The 15,292-nt window shown below is 43.1% G+C and overlaps 1 protein-coding gene across 1 annotated transcript in view; it reads left to right on the forward strand.

Moving 5' to 3' along the window:
- Window positions 1-10,550: 10,550 nt before the first annotated feature.
- LOC142210470 (putative glutamate receptor) overlaps window positions 10,551-15,292 on the forward strand; it is a 31,663-nt gene continuing 26,921 nt past the window's right edge. The window contains exon 1 of the mRNA XM_075279632.1: window positions 10,551-10,611. The gene's annotated coding sequence lies outside the window, so the exon portion shown is untranslated. The remainder of the gene's footprint in view (window positions 10,612-15,292) is intronic.

Here is a 15,292-nt window from a genome sequence, read left to right on the forward strand (position 1 = left end):
ATTATCCAAGTGCCAAGAACTTGTTCATCATGTCACATCCAAAAATAAAATATCCAGGAAAAAGACAAATAAATTAAAAATGTCTTAATAACCAGTTGTGTAAGAAACTCCTTCACTCCGGACAGTGTTTCTATAGTAACAGTAACCACAGCGATGTGGGCTCCTCTGTCATGGCAGTGAGATATACCGTATACTGAATGACGGAGACTGGCCGCCCATATTGGCACAACCTTCATTCTACAATTACTGCAACATTCTCACAGTTTTATCCCGAAGTCTAATGGATTCAACAAAAATTTTAGATTAAGTTTTTTTAGTAAGTTTAAAAATTACCATCGTAACCTAAACTTAGGGTTAAGCTGGATACACGTGGCCATCATACGTGTGTACTATGTAACGTGTAGGTGATGGACACCGCCTTGAAAATTAAAGGAGTTTCCCGAGCAAAAAATTATTTCTCAAAAAAGGTCTGTTAGTGCTATTAATAGGTTAATAAGTGCAACCAAATACCATTAGCAGTATTTTGAGTCGTTTCTGTGTTTCTCTGGGAGCTTCTGGCACCTTCTGCATTTGTTTACATGGGTATCTTCCTGTTTTGTTTTTCTACCAAATCAAATCAAATCAAAAAATGCTTTATTGGCACGTCCGAATAGGTATTTGGCATTGCCAAAGCTAGTAAAGTGGGTGGGTGGGGGGGGGAGTTGGGTTGGGTGGGTGGTGGGTGGGTGGTGGGTATGGGGGGGGGTTCGGTTATAACAGTCCATGGAGTCTCATCTTCCTCTTCGTTGGTGACTGCTATATGGGGAGGTGGGGGTGGGGGTGGGTGGGGGTGGGGGTGGGTGGGGCGGGTGTATTGGGATAAATATAACAGTCCATGGAGTCTCATCTTCCTCTGGTTTGGTGACAGCTGGACACGTATTGGGCAGCGATCTCCACAGTGGCCTCTTCTTCTCCCAGTAGGATGTAGAGTTTCCTCTTCTCGTCTGCAGATATGAAGTCTGGGATGTGGGCAGAGAGTCTTTCACATCCCAGACTTCATATCTGCAGACGAGGCCACTCAGAGCTGACTCACACCACTTTCCTCTCTCACTCACTCCCCCTCCCTTTCTAATTCACAACCCCTCCCTGGTTCCGTAGGTAGCCCATCCACTATTAACCCTTCCTAAGAAACTCAACTCCCACCCCCACCCCATCATACTTACCTGTATTTTTGGGCAAGCCTTTCTGTGCATGCTGGCATTCCGGCTTGTGCAGGCAAGGGTGGCTGGCAGATGTCAAGAAGAGGAGGTGCCAGCCACCAAGAAGGAAGTGACAGCCCGTGCCCAAAGGGTACTGCCTGGAAGACAGGCAAGTATGATGGGTTTGGTGGGGGGTTAGTATAGGTGATGTTCCAATTCCATAAAAATGGAAATGGAACTTCCCTGAAAATCGGATAATGTGTCTGAGGTGTTCACACAACTGCCTTGGTGTTCTAGGTAAATACAGGTAGTCCTCAACTTACAACGTTGATCCGTTCTTACGTGGTGTCGTAAACCGAATTTCGACGCCGCGTAGGAACGGATCAACGTGATTTAGTGTGCAGTGGCTCAGAACCGAGGAAGACTGTACCATATACAGTACAGTACAGTCTTCCTCGGTTCCGAGCCACTGCACACTAAATCACATACTGTACAGGGAGAGCTGGCAGCTTGCAGCTGCCATCTCTCCCAGCTAGCAAAGACGAGCTTGTGGCAAATCAACGCTGGTTCTGCAGCAGGCTCGTCCTTGCTAGTCGGAAGAGAGCTGGCAGCTTGCTGTTACGAGGGAGCTTACTTTTTCTCATAGGAATGAATTGAACAGCGTTGATTGGCCAGTGTACAGCATTCGGCCAATCAACGCTGGTTCTGCCAGAGACGGAGTCTAAGATTGGACCACAGCAGTCTCTATCGTAGTCCGATTTTAGACTTCGCCAATCAACGCTGGCCAATGCATTCCTATGAGAAAAAAATCAGCTCCCGCATAAATGCAAGCTGCCAGCACTCCCGACTAGCAAGGACCTACTCGCTCATCTCTAGTTGTAACCTCGAAACGTCGTAACCCGAGACCGTCGTAACCCTACTTTGGTACACTAAGTAATTTAAAAGGTAAGCAATTCTATCAGACCATTGCAACAAGAGTCTCTCTTTGGTGTGATGTGGGCAACATTATTGGGGCATAGATAGATTAAGGTCCCCTGCATCAAATGGTGTTTTCCCTTTGTTAATCGCTGCCTCTATTCCCAGAATATCCCTTTTTTTGTCAATATGCAAATTAGCTGTTTGGAGCAACAGGAACGCCCTTATTGCTTCAAAAAGCTTGGTTGCATATTGAGAAAAACAGTGATCTCACCAACGCAAGTAACACCGACCCACAACAGGAAAATTCTGTTAGATTCAGGTGACCTAACCTATCTGTAGGGCTGGTTCCAATTCTCCTCCTGACCAATATGTGAGCTTTACTCACCGCTATGTATCACTATTTAGACTGGAGGTGTTAATAAGTGAGGAACTCCTATCATATACTGCATGTCATGTAGCCCAAGTTGGCTGTATTTTATATTACGTTCATTGCTGCTCATGTATTATACCGTCATATGACTGAAAGATTATAAAGATTAGAATGACCAAGAAAAATTTAAAGCAGGTCTCATATTTGCTCTCATGGAGCAATCGATCACCAGTTGGATTACCTAAAGGTTTACACAGCATGAAGACTTTCAAGAAAGGAATAAGATGCCTGTCCCATTGGAACATAATGTAGATGATGCTAACATGTGTGTAGGAGGATGAAAACGAGAGCTAAGACACAATTACATCTAGAAGATGGAAGGAGCACGGATGGTCAATACAATGTGATGGAGTTGTAGTTAGAAATCTGGTTCTATGGATTGCAGGATAGCTGCATAGACACTGATAAAATACTAAAGTCACAATGAACAGGAGATGGGGGGCTTGTGTCTCTGGTTTTGCAGCTGTGTCCTTAATATTATAGCAGGACATGCAGCTGCTGGAGGAGGTTTAATAAAGCGCTTCCTTGTTTTTCAAAGAAAATCCTGAAAATAGCGCAGGTCGATCAATTGGGAGATGACTCATCCGACAGAAACACCTCCAGTGACAATAGATTCACTTCGTATGGGGAACTAGTAACTGGAATGGTATACAAGGTCTGGATGGAGTACGGGGCAACTGCTATTCTAAACTTCATCGATCTCTTATTTAATTTTCCATTTGCAAATTTTCCATTTCCAATTTTTTGTTAATGCTCATTAATGCTAGGTTGACAACTATGCTTGGGTTTCCGGAAACCCAATTCTGCTTGCAACCTTTGGTACTCATGCTGCTGTGAAACTACAACTCCTAACATGCTCCATTCACTTCCATAGGAGTTCCAAGAAGAGTAGAACAGGTATGCATGCTGGGAGTTGTAGTTTTATAACAGCTGAAGTGCCAAAGGTTGTGTACCCCTACCTAATTCAAGCGGAATTGGGGACAGAATCCCCCAATTGAAGCCAAGCACAGGCGTGAATCCAGCCTGAGATGTGGAACTTAGTTATCCAGCCTTTACCGTTACTTTCCCACCATCCCTAGATTGCTAGAGCCGGAGAAGTCTCCAATGGCAGAAGGATGAGTTGAAGTCATCTAGTCACGGTACCAAGAAAGTTAGAGCGAATGGTGGTCAAGTGAAGCATTTATGGAGGCAGAGGTCAGGATGTGCGGAAAAATGAAGGCACAAAGTTATGGGGATAGGATCCTTAAAGTGTACCTAATTCTTCAAACAACTTCCTATTGTCTGGAAGTATTTGTGTCATAAATACATTTTGTAATATACTTTATTAGTAGATTTTGGCTCCTTTCTGTGAAATCCCATGCTGAAATTGAGTTTCCTCCCTGAGTATAATACAGAGAAGTTTAGCTGGAAAGTCACTTCAAATACTTATATCTCGAAGACTAGTACCATGCACTGGCCACTGGGTGAATGTACACTTTGCTATATACTTTTAACATATACTTGAAATACTTTGAACTATAACTCTTCATTGTTTACCTATAAAAGATTGTACTTGTACATTTGCTTTGTGGTTTCCATCGAGCCCAGACCGTCATGAAGGCTTCTTCTAGTTTTCATGTCCCCCTGCATAGTTTACTGGTAAGTAGGGTTGAGCGATCGGGGTTGGAAAAGATCGGATCCCGATCGGCAATAGAGCAAATTTCACGATTGAGATCGGCTGGAAAATGATCGGAAATCGGATTTTGAAATCTCAAGATCGGCTCAACCCTAAAAGTGACTTTTCCCATAGAGAAGCATTGACTTGGGTTGAGCCGATCTTGAGATTTCAGGATCGATTTTAAAATCCGTTTTCCGATCATTTTCGAGCCGATCTTGATCATGAAATTTGCTCAATCGCCGATCGGGATCCGATCGAGCAAATTTCACGATCGGGATCGGCTGGAAAATGATCGGAAATCAGATTTTAAAATCGATCCTGAAATCTCAACCCTACTGGTAAGCCATCTCTGACTCCTCACTATTACACCACATACTATACTTCCTAGGACAGCCACAGTACCCTATCTGATAGCCACAATGCCCCTCTTCCTAAATCCCATCCCAGGACCTAATTTCTAATGATGCAGATAGAATTAAAATTGCCAGTCACTGACCCAGACCTACTAATACTCTTTAGTACATGAGATATAGTAGGAACCTGGACGATTACAATACATGTTACTAAAAGACTAAACAAGGAGAGGACCTGTAATGTTACTTTATTTGTCATTCTTCATAATAGCAGTAATGCTAAAAACAAATAGTAAAGGAGATTCCAAGGAATAGCTGAGTGAGACATCTTCTGTGAATGATTACTCTCCAGGGTATGGGAGGAGGGAGGGAGGGGTAAGTGAAGCTAATGTGTCAATGTTATTAGGCATATAACCACATTATCATCCAGGAAGATGTCTCCCTAGAGACTTCAAGAAACCTGAGCACATGAGGTCACAGCCCTGATGATTAAACCCCAATCTCTTCTATCTGGACAGTACAATGAACTTTCCCTTTAATTCCGCTGCCTAAGCTCATCTCCGCTGCCTTATGGTCTGAGAACATTGCATTTTCCCATTTAGTATTCAGTCAATGTATTGACCCATCATGTAGAAAAGGTAAATGACAAGAAGAATTATGTTAACTACCTGTCAATTAGTAATCACCTCCCCGCATTGATTGGACATTGGAAAAGTCATTCCGGCGGCCAGGGTCATATATTCAGTTAATGAAGTTGTATCGATGAGCGCGGCCGCCTTCATTCTGATAACACTTTTTGTAAGTAAATTAAACCTTATTAACCGGAGTCTATTCCTGATCACTCCTGGAAGTCACTCACTTTAGATTTAGCTGCTAACAGAGGCAGGAAACAGATGGCAGCACTTGTCAGGACAGCGACATCGATCCGCAAAACTCCGACAGAGTGGCGGAACACGATTCTGCTACATGGCTGTCCACGGTGTATTGAAATTTACATTGCATGCGGTTGAAGATTATTAGTAGGCATCAGTTATCACAATATGGTAAGGTGCCACTCCAAAATGGAAGATTGTAAGGTATAGGCCAACTGGGAACTGCTATCATACTCCCCCTACATCCCTGTCACCAAACATAAGAAAACAAAGGGTATTTGTTCCCGATTTAAAGTGGTCCACATTGGAGAGTTAATAATCTGACCACAAGTGTCCTGCTGCTAAGAATCCAAGTGGTCAGCTGTAATCTCTGGAAGAACCCAGAAGCAAATGCCCAATTTCTCTGCAGTGCCTCCACAGGGGAAATGAAGTATTACATGGTTGGTTCACTTTGTCAATGGACTGTCTACTCCTAAAGAGCGAGCTAGAGATGCTTTGTGTCGCCATTATCAGTTCTGACTAGTGATGGGCGAACTGCACAAGGTTCATTTCAGTTGTGAGTTTGGCTCGCAAGTTTGGGTTCAGACCCCAGAGTATCAAAGGACCAGAAAAAAGAACAAAAAACATTTGTACGCTCCTTTCCAATGACCACTGCAGCTTATGATTGGACTTCAGCAGTCAGGTGAGGGTATTGACATCTTGACACTATTGTCAAATCTAGGAAAGAAGATTGTATGGCACCGCAGAGCCCCGGAAAGATGATGGAAGGTGTTATGAGTATTTTGTTTTCTTTTTTTTTTGCCACCCCTGATTTATTTTATTATGGGATTCCAGAATATAATGTTTTATGGATGGCAAATCCCAACAATTTCAGGTTTGGCCAAATTTGAAATTGTTGGAAAATTCACAATGAACCTGTTGGCTTCTGCATCTGGAGGGTGTCCATGATTAGAAACACATGGCTGCTTTCTTACAATAACAGCATCATGCCTGTCTACAGGTGGTGTTTGGCATTCATCAGCCCCCATGAAGGGTATGGGGCTGCTCCCTGGTTCACATCTGTTGGAGGACCAGAAGAACAAACACACTGCTAAAATATAAAAAAATAATAATAATATTATTTCGAATTACCCTTCATCCCCATGTTTTTGTTCCTATTATACCTATATGGAGAACACCAGCATCTCCGTAGGTATAACTGAAATGTTACGATTTACAAAAACCAGAATCCCATCCACTTTGCAGGGACTATAAAATACCATGGATTTTTGCCACGTCATATCCCCATCTAGACTTTTTTCTGGCTTTTCAGTACATTGTATACTATATGAAATGTTGAAGCCATTGTACGGCTTTGAGAAGGTGTGATGTATAAAATATTTCTTCTCAAAATGATAACTGGGATACATATGAGATCCATCATGTATGTGAAATAAATCTATATGAATGATTATGAATCTGGTGCCTAAAAGGTTATGGGAAGAGCCTAAGGGTATAAATGGCTCCAGTAGCTTCTGGTGTGTGACAGTCATTCACGTAACTGTACAGTAAGCAGTATGATCTGAACAAAGCCCTACAAGAGCCCCACAAGTTCAAACAATGGAGTCGAGAGCAGTAGCGTAACTAGGAATGGCGGGGCCCCGTGGCCAACTTTTGACATTCCCCCCCCCCCCCCTGACCGACACCAACGCCGAAGACCTCGACCAACCCCCTCCTACGCATTCCTGCACGTTCTATTATGCCCCATAATGGCCCCTTCACACAGTATTATCACCCATAGTGGTCCCTGCACACAGTATTATCCCCCATAGTGGCCAATGCACACAGTATTATCCCCAATAGTGGCCCCTGCACACAGTATTATCCCCAACAGTGGCCCTGAACTCAGTAGTATGCTCCACTGTGGACACCCATAAACAAGTATTATATTCTGGGGTCTCTTCAGACCCCAAAGTATAATAATCTGAGACCCGGGGGAATAAAACATAAAAAACTACTGTTTCTTACCTGTCTCCGGCTCCTATGCTGTCTTCTCCGCTGCTGTCCTTCTTCAATGACGTCGGACGTCTCATGACCCGGGACGCAGGCCAGGTTCATGTGATGTCAGAGACGTCAGTCAACTAGGAAGGAGGCCTGGCAGGATCGTGGAGAGGTAAGTAACGGTGTTTTTAATGTTTCGTACCTCTCCTGGTCCGCCGATCATTATACTCGGGAGTCCGAAAAGACCCCCGAGTATAATGATAGCAGCGGTTGTGGCTGTCACTGAGCCCCTAATGTCCCGGGCCCTGTGGCAGCTGCTACCGCTGCTATGGTGGTAGTTATGCCACTGGTCAAGCCATCTAAGACCAGTTCCGTTAATACAACCCCCTTATGAACATCTATATTATGTGTACAACATCCAGATCAATTCGAGTTTTTTCTACAGTGATCTAAATTTATTTCAGTAGAAATGCATGCGGGCCAAGTGTTGCCCCAGTAAGGGTATGTTCACATAGTAGAATTTATACAAGCTGAAAAATTCAGATTCAGGAATTTGAGGCTGAATTTTTCTGGTTGACCAAATTCCACCAAGGAATCCGCCATCGAGTTTGTATATCCCACCAGAGCCAGACAGTATCTTTCTGTCACACATTCAAATCGATGAGAATTAACAGACAAAATCCTCCTGAAATTTGAGCATGATGCTGGGAGGCAAATTTCAGGAGAATTTGGAGCTGATTTTGAAGTGGAATCCGCCTCTCAAGTTGAAAAATGTGACCGTACCCTTAGGCCAGGTTCAGACAGGGGATTTTGGTCATGATTTTGACACGGAATCCGCGTCAAAATCCTGCTCCAAAAACCGACTCCCATTGAAATCAATGGGAGGCGGTCATTTCCTTTTTCCGTGAGCAGTTTGTTCTCGCTCGCAGAAAAAGAAGTAACCTGCCCTTTCTTCAGGCAGATTCCATGGTTTATTCAGCCGCGGACATTCACCTTGTGACACCTCCTTCCCGACCATTCATTTGGGCCTAATCTGGAGCAGAATGCCGCAACTGAATGCCGGTGCAGGTGCGGCTAGCAGTTCTTTGCTCTGGAATCTGAGGTGACCTCCGTGTCAAATTCCAGACCAAAGATCCTAGTCTGAACCCGGCCTAGGGTCCATTCACATAGGAGGCGGAATCTAAGATCGGACCAGAATGGAGACTGCTGTGGACCGATCTTAGACTCCGCCTCCTCCGGCAGAACCAGCGTAGTATGTAGTCTGTATGGCATTCGGCCAATCAACGCTGGTCAATTCATTCCTATGGGAAAAAGTCAGCTCGCGCATATCGCAAGCTGACATGGATCTCGACGTAATACAGTGACTTTGGCATGTTAGATGCCACCAGACATGCTTCCCCTGCTGTCCCAGTTGCATTCCAGGGTGTTGGCATCATTTCCTGGGGTGTCATAGTGGACTTGGTGACTCTCCTGAGTCGAAGAGTGGGATCCCCTGAAACAAGCATTTTTTCCCCATAGACTATAATAGCCCCTCAATATTCAACTATTCGAACGAATATCGAATATTTTACTGTTCGCTCATCTCTATTACTCAATCACGCAAAAACGGCTGAACAGATTTGGATAAAATGTGGTACATAGATAGTTTGTAACCTCGATTAACACACAGGCTACTTTTTATCCCGGTAAATAACACGGCTTCACGACTGTTATGAATTTATGTTCACATACTATATTAAACTGCTGTTTGCAGCAGACTTATAAAGCCAGGTCTGTTATCTCTCTATGTAAACATACAGCTAACCCTGAGTCCATTATATACAAGCATTTGCATATTATCTGATCTGCTCCAGGCAGTGCTGACACACTGGATGGGAAAACACTTTTAATGCAAATTCGCAGTTTGCCAATTTTAAACATGCCGCGAAAAAGAAAATCTAATTTGTCACAAAATTCTAAAACAATGAGAGCTATGAAGGTAGCCAAAAGTCAACAGACTTCTCCTGAAGCAGAGCTCAGGGGGATAATTGATGCCAACAACACACTCATTATATGGCATCTCAGTGAGCTGCTGAGATACCGGAACAATCACAGGCACGGTGCGAGAAACAAGTTCAGCGGCAGGCCAGCTTGAGAGCTGCCGAAACACTGGAGCATGTGGATCATCAACACCAACAACACGCTCAGCGAGCTGCTGAGATGCCGAAACAATCACAGGCACAGCGCAAGGAATGAGTTCAGTGGCAGGCCATCTTGACAGCTGCCTAAGTGCCGGAAAAGGTGGATCATCAACACCAACAAGATGCTCATTATCTGGTGTCCCAGCGAGCTGCTGAGATGCCAGAACAATCACAGGCACGGCGTGAGGAACAAGTTCAGCAGCAGGATAGCTTGAGATCTGCCAAGATGCTGGAGCAGGCAAACCATTGACAGCAGCAATTTGCTGAATATAGGCGGATCATCGACGCCAACAACCTGCAGACGAAGTTGCGGGCATAGGCTAGTAATACAATAAAGTAATATACTAATGTATTACAGTGGTTAGCACTAATGCATTGTGATACCTTAGGCTCGAATCCAACCAAGCACAACATCTGCAAGGAGTCTCTATGTCCACCCTGTGCTTATGTGGGGTTCCACCCATGTACTCCGTTTTCCGTCCACCCTCCAAAGACATATTGATAAGGAATTTAGATTGTCAGCCATATATGGGGACAGTGAGTGATGACAATATTCCTGAATACGTTGGCGCTAAAAAGCAAACAAAATAATGATATAAATGTAATTTCATAAAAATGCAATATACTCTTTTTTTATGTTTTTTATGTGAATTTTTTGTTTTCTCTCTTGCAAGTAATTATTACACATCGAAGAAAAACACGTTCCAAATTTCAAATCTTCTTTCTCCCCCCCCAGATGAGTTTATGAACGCTGCTCCCAATCCGGTCTAGCTGTATAATATTGCTATATATTCTTATTCTCCCAAAGGCAGCACAATAATTATCCTCCAGTCAATCACAGTGAAAAATAGAAGCAGCAATACTCACATTCCAATAAGGGGCCACTAAACCTTAAGGCTGGCTCGCTCCTCCTCCTCCAATCCTCAGCATCTCCTATTGAAACCGCAGGATTTGCAATGTTTTCCTGAGAAGCTTCTTTGCTCTCATTGCCGTTGAGAGGAGAATTACGGAGACAGGACTCAGCTTTTAAGGAGAACTAAGTGGTAAGACGGCATCCTTATTGATAAGAGGACAACTTGTGGCTTCATTGTCTCTATTTTTTTTTATTATATTATATGTTATTTTTTTATATTTTTTTATTATATTATATGTTATTTTTTTATATTTTTTTATTATATTATATGTTATTTTTTTATATTTTTTTATTATATTATATGTTTGTTTGTTTTTTATTTTATTTTATTATAATAATATTTATTGTTATATTATTTTATTATTAAATCTGATTTTTGTGCATAAATTTCTATGCAGAACTTTGGAAATAATTCCTTACCAATTATGTTGGATTTTTTATGTGTAGTTCATAAACCAAATTCGCATTCGTTTCCGTATTATCATTATTAGAATTGGGAAAATGTATCGGTACGAAGAATTTACCGATTTATTTGATACTGTTTTTGCCTTTTACAATTTTTGTAGTTTTTGCAATTTTTTAAGTGAAAAAAAGTTTGCTGCTAGCGTGAGTATGAGAGGGGTAAGGTGGCATTATTAAAACCCTACAACCCTATGTAAATAAGTGGACGGGGAGAAGCAGAACAGGTTAAGGTGGGAAAAACAACAGGGCTATTTTTAGTGAAATGTTTTACTGATTCAATTACCTAGCAACGCATCCGATTTTCTTATATCTGGCGTTGGAGAGCACATCATTATTTAAGAAATTCTTAAGATCTTGCGTAATGATGTGAATTATATCTGGAGATGTCGGGATTTCATGTAAGCAGGTTTATTCTTATTATTCATCATTGATGGGGCCGCGTTTGCTTTTATAGAATGGCGAGATTTTTAATAATGTTACGCCAAGAAAACTTGATTTGAGAAAATTTCTAAGATGACATCGAAATGGAATAATGAACTGCTATAGATAATACACTTATTATGGAGCCTTCTATGGGTTCTACGTAAATTCAGCCAGGTACAGGTTTTCGGGTATTTTTGGTTAAACTTATCCCTTATCTTGTGGATAGGGGCTATGATGCAGATTGGTAGGGGTCTGATGGGTGCTTAGCTTAGATGAATGGAACAGTAGATGGACAAATGTGCGCCCACTCCTTATATTTCAGTGACACCACCAAGTACTATGCTTTGGCATGCCCTATGAAGTGAATGGAGCTGCCTGACTATCCACTTCTCCATTCAGAAGAAGAAGCTAAGCAATCCCATTCTCATGATCGGTAGGGGTCTCCGCAGTCGTACCTGTACTGATCTACAACTTATCAGGGAAACCCCTAGGATTCTAGACTTGAGCCAGGCTATAATAAACTTGGGTGAATATTTGGCTGATGGTTGATTAAAGGTTATCCTAAAGCTCTTCATTTGTGCTAATGTGTTGTTGTGCCCTTCTAATCACTACTTTAGAGCCCTACAGTTACAGCCAAGAGGCAGCCAAGGGTATTGCAACTATGGACCCAAATGTATAAACACTAAGAGCAGGTCAACAAATACTTATTGCTTCTTATTTCTAGTTATCTATAGAATACCGACTCATTCCAAAGTGCTGCACAAGATTGTCACCATTCCAATTAATCCCTATATCCAGTGGGGCTCAGACATAGTGTTATAGCAAAGTGGTTAGGTTATTTGTACTGCCTATTTGAGAGCAGGATATGATAGAGGGAAAGAAGCTGAGCTCTGTGATATATAGGGTTATGTGATAGAGGAGAGAAGCTGAGCTCTGTGATATATAGGGTTATATGATAGAGGAGAGAAGCTGAGCTCTGTGATATATAGGGTTATATGATAGAGGAGAGAAGCTGAGCTCTGTGATATATAGGGTTATATGATAGAGGGAGATAAGCTGAATATGGTGATATGTAGGGTACAATTATAGAGGAGAGAAGCTGAGCTCTGTGATATATAGGGTTATATGATAGAGGAGAGAAGCTGAGCACTGTGATATATAGGGTTATATGATAGAGGAGAGAAGCTGAGCTCTGTGATATATAGGGTTATATGATAGAGGAGAGAAGCTGAGCACTGTGATATATAGGGTTATATGATAGAGGAGAGAAGCTGAGCTCTGAGATATATAGGTTATATGATAGAGGAGAGAAGCTGAGCACTGTGATATATAGGGTTATATGATAGAGGAGAGAAGCTAAGCTCTGTGATATATAGGGTTATATGATAGAGGAGAGAAGCTGAGCTCTGTGATATATAGGGTTATATGATAGAGGAGAGAAGCTGACCTCTGTGATATATAGGGTTATATGATATAGGAGAGAAGCTGAGCTCTGTGATATATAGGGTTATATGATATAGGAGAGAAGCTGAGCTCTGTGATATATAGGGTTATATGATAGAGGAGAGAAGCTGAGCTCTGTGATATATAGGGTTATATGATAGAGGAGAGAAGCTGAGTTCTGTGATATATAGGGTTATATGATAGAGGAGAGAAGCTAAGTTCTGTGATATATAGGGTTATGTGATAGAGGAGAGAAGCTAAGCTCTGATATGTAGGGTTATATGATAGAGGAGAGAAGCTGAGCTCTGTGATATATAGGTATACAGGATAGAGGAGAGAAGCTGAGCTCTGTGATATATAGGTATATAGGATAGAGGAGAGAAGCTAAGCTCTGTGATATATAGGGTTATATGATAGAGGAGAGAAGCTGAGTTCTATGATATATAGGGTTATATGATAGAGGAGAGAAGCTGAGCTCTGTGATATATAGGGTTATATGATAGAGGAGAGAAGCTGAGTTCTATGATATATAGGTTAGAGATGAGCGAACACTAAAATGTTCGAGGTTCGAAATTCGATTCGAACAGCCGCTCACTGTTCGAGTGTTCGAATGGGTTTCGAACCCCATTATAGTCTATGGGGAACATAAACTCGTTAAGGGGGAAACCCAAATTCGTGTCTGGAGGGTCACCAAGTCCACTATGACACCCCAGGAAATGATACCAACACCCTGGAATGACACTGGGACAGCAGGGGAAGCATGTCTGGGGGCATAAAAGTCACTTTATTTCATGGAAATCCCTGTCAGTTTGCGATTTTCGCATGCTAACTTTTCCCCATAGAAATGCATTGGCCAGTGCTGATTGGCCAGAGTACGGAACTCGACCAATCAGCGCTGGCTCTGCTGGAGGAGGCGGAGTCTAAGATCGCTCCACACCAGTCTCCATTCAGGTCCGACCTTAGACTCCGCCTCCTCCGGCAGAGCCAGCGCTGATTGGCCGAAGGCTGGCCAATGCATTCCTATGCGAATGCAGAGACTTAGCAGTGCTGAGTCAGTTTTGCTCAACTACACATCTGATGCACACTCGGCACTGCTACATCAGATGTAGCAATCTGATGTAGCAGAGCCGAGGGTGCACTAGAACCCCTGTGCAAACTCAGTTCACGCTAATAGAATGCATTGGCCAGCGCTGATTGGCCAATGCATTCTATTAGCCCGATGAAGTAGAGCTGAATGTGTGTGCTAAGCACACTCATTCAGCACTGCTTCATCACGCCAATACAATGCATTAGCCAGTGCTGATTGGCCAGAGTACGGAATTCGGCCAATCAGCGCTGGCTCTGCTGGAGGAGGCGGAGTCTAAGATCGTTCCACACCAGTCTCCATTCAGGTCCGACCTTAGACTCCGCCTCCTCCAGCAGAGCCAGCGCTGATTGGCCGAATTCCGTACTCTGGCCAATCAGCACTGGCTAATGCATTGTATTGGCGTGATGAAGCAGTGCTGAATGTGTGTGCTTAGCACACACATTCAGCTCTACTTCATCGGGCTAATAGAATGCATTGGCCAATCAGCGCTGGCCAATGCATTCTATTAGCTTGATGAAGCAGAGTGTGCACAAGGGTTCAAGCGCACCCTCGGCTCTGATGTAGCAGAGCCGAGGGTGCACAAGGGTTCAAGCCCGATGAAGTAGAGCTGAATGTGTGTGCTAAGCACACACATTCAGCACTGCTTCATCACGCCAATACAATGCATTAGCCAGTGCTGATTGGCCAGAGTACGGAATTCGGCCAATCAGCGCTGGCTCTGCTGGAGGAGGCGGAGTCTAAGGTCGGACCTGAATGGAGACTGGTGTGGAGCGATCTTAGACTCCGCCTCCTCCAGCAGAGCCAGCGCTGATTGGTCGAGTTCCGTACTCTGGCCAATCAGCACTGGCCAATGCATCCCTATGGGAAAAAGTTTATCTCACAAAAATCACAATTACACACCCGATAGAGCCCCAAAAAGTTATTTTTAATAACATTCCCCCCTAAATAAAGGTTATCCCTAGCTATCCCTGCCTGTACAGCTATCCCTGTCTCATAGTCACAAAGTTCACATTCTCATATGACCCGGATTTGAAATCCACTATTCGTCTAAAATGGAGGTCACCTGATTTCGGCAGCCAATGACTTTTTCCAATTTTTTTCAATGCCCCCGGTGTCGTAGTTCCTGTCCCACCTCCCCTGCGCTGTTATTGGTGCAAAAAAGGCGCCAGGGAAGGTGGGAGGGGAATCGAATTTTGGCGCACTTTACCACGCGGTGTTCGATTCGATTCGAACATGGCGAACACCCTGATATCCGATCGAACATGTGTTCGATAGAACACTGTTCGCTCATCTCTAATATAGGTATATAGGATAGAGGAGAGAAGCTAAGCTGTGTGATATATAGGGGTATATGATAGAGGAGAGAAGCTGAGCTCTGTGATATATAGGTATATAG

This window comes from Leptodactylus fuscus, chromosome 6 (genome assembly GCF_031893055.1).
Source record: "Leptodactylus fuscus isolate aLepFus1 chromosome 6, aLepFus1.hap2, whole genome shotgun sequence".
In the NCBI taxonomy this organism is placed as follows: domain Eukaryota; kingdom Metazoa; phylum Chordata; class Amphibia; order Anura; family Leptodactylidae; genus Leptodactylus; species Leptodactylus fuscus.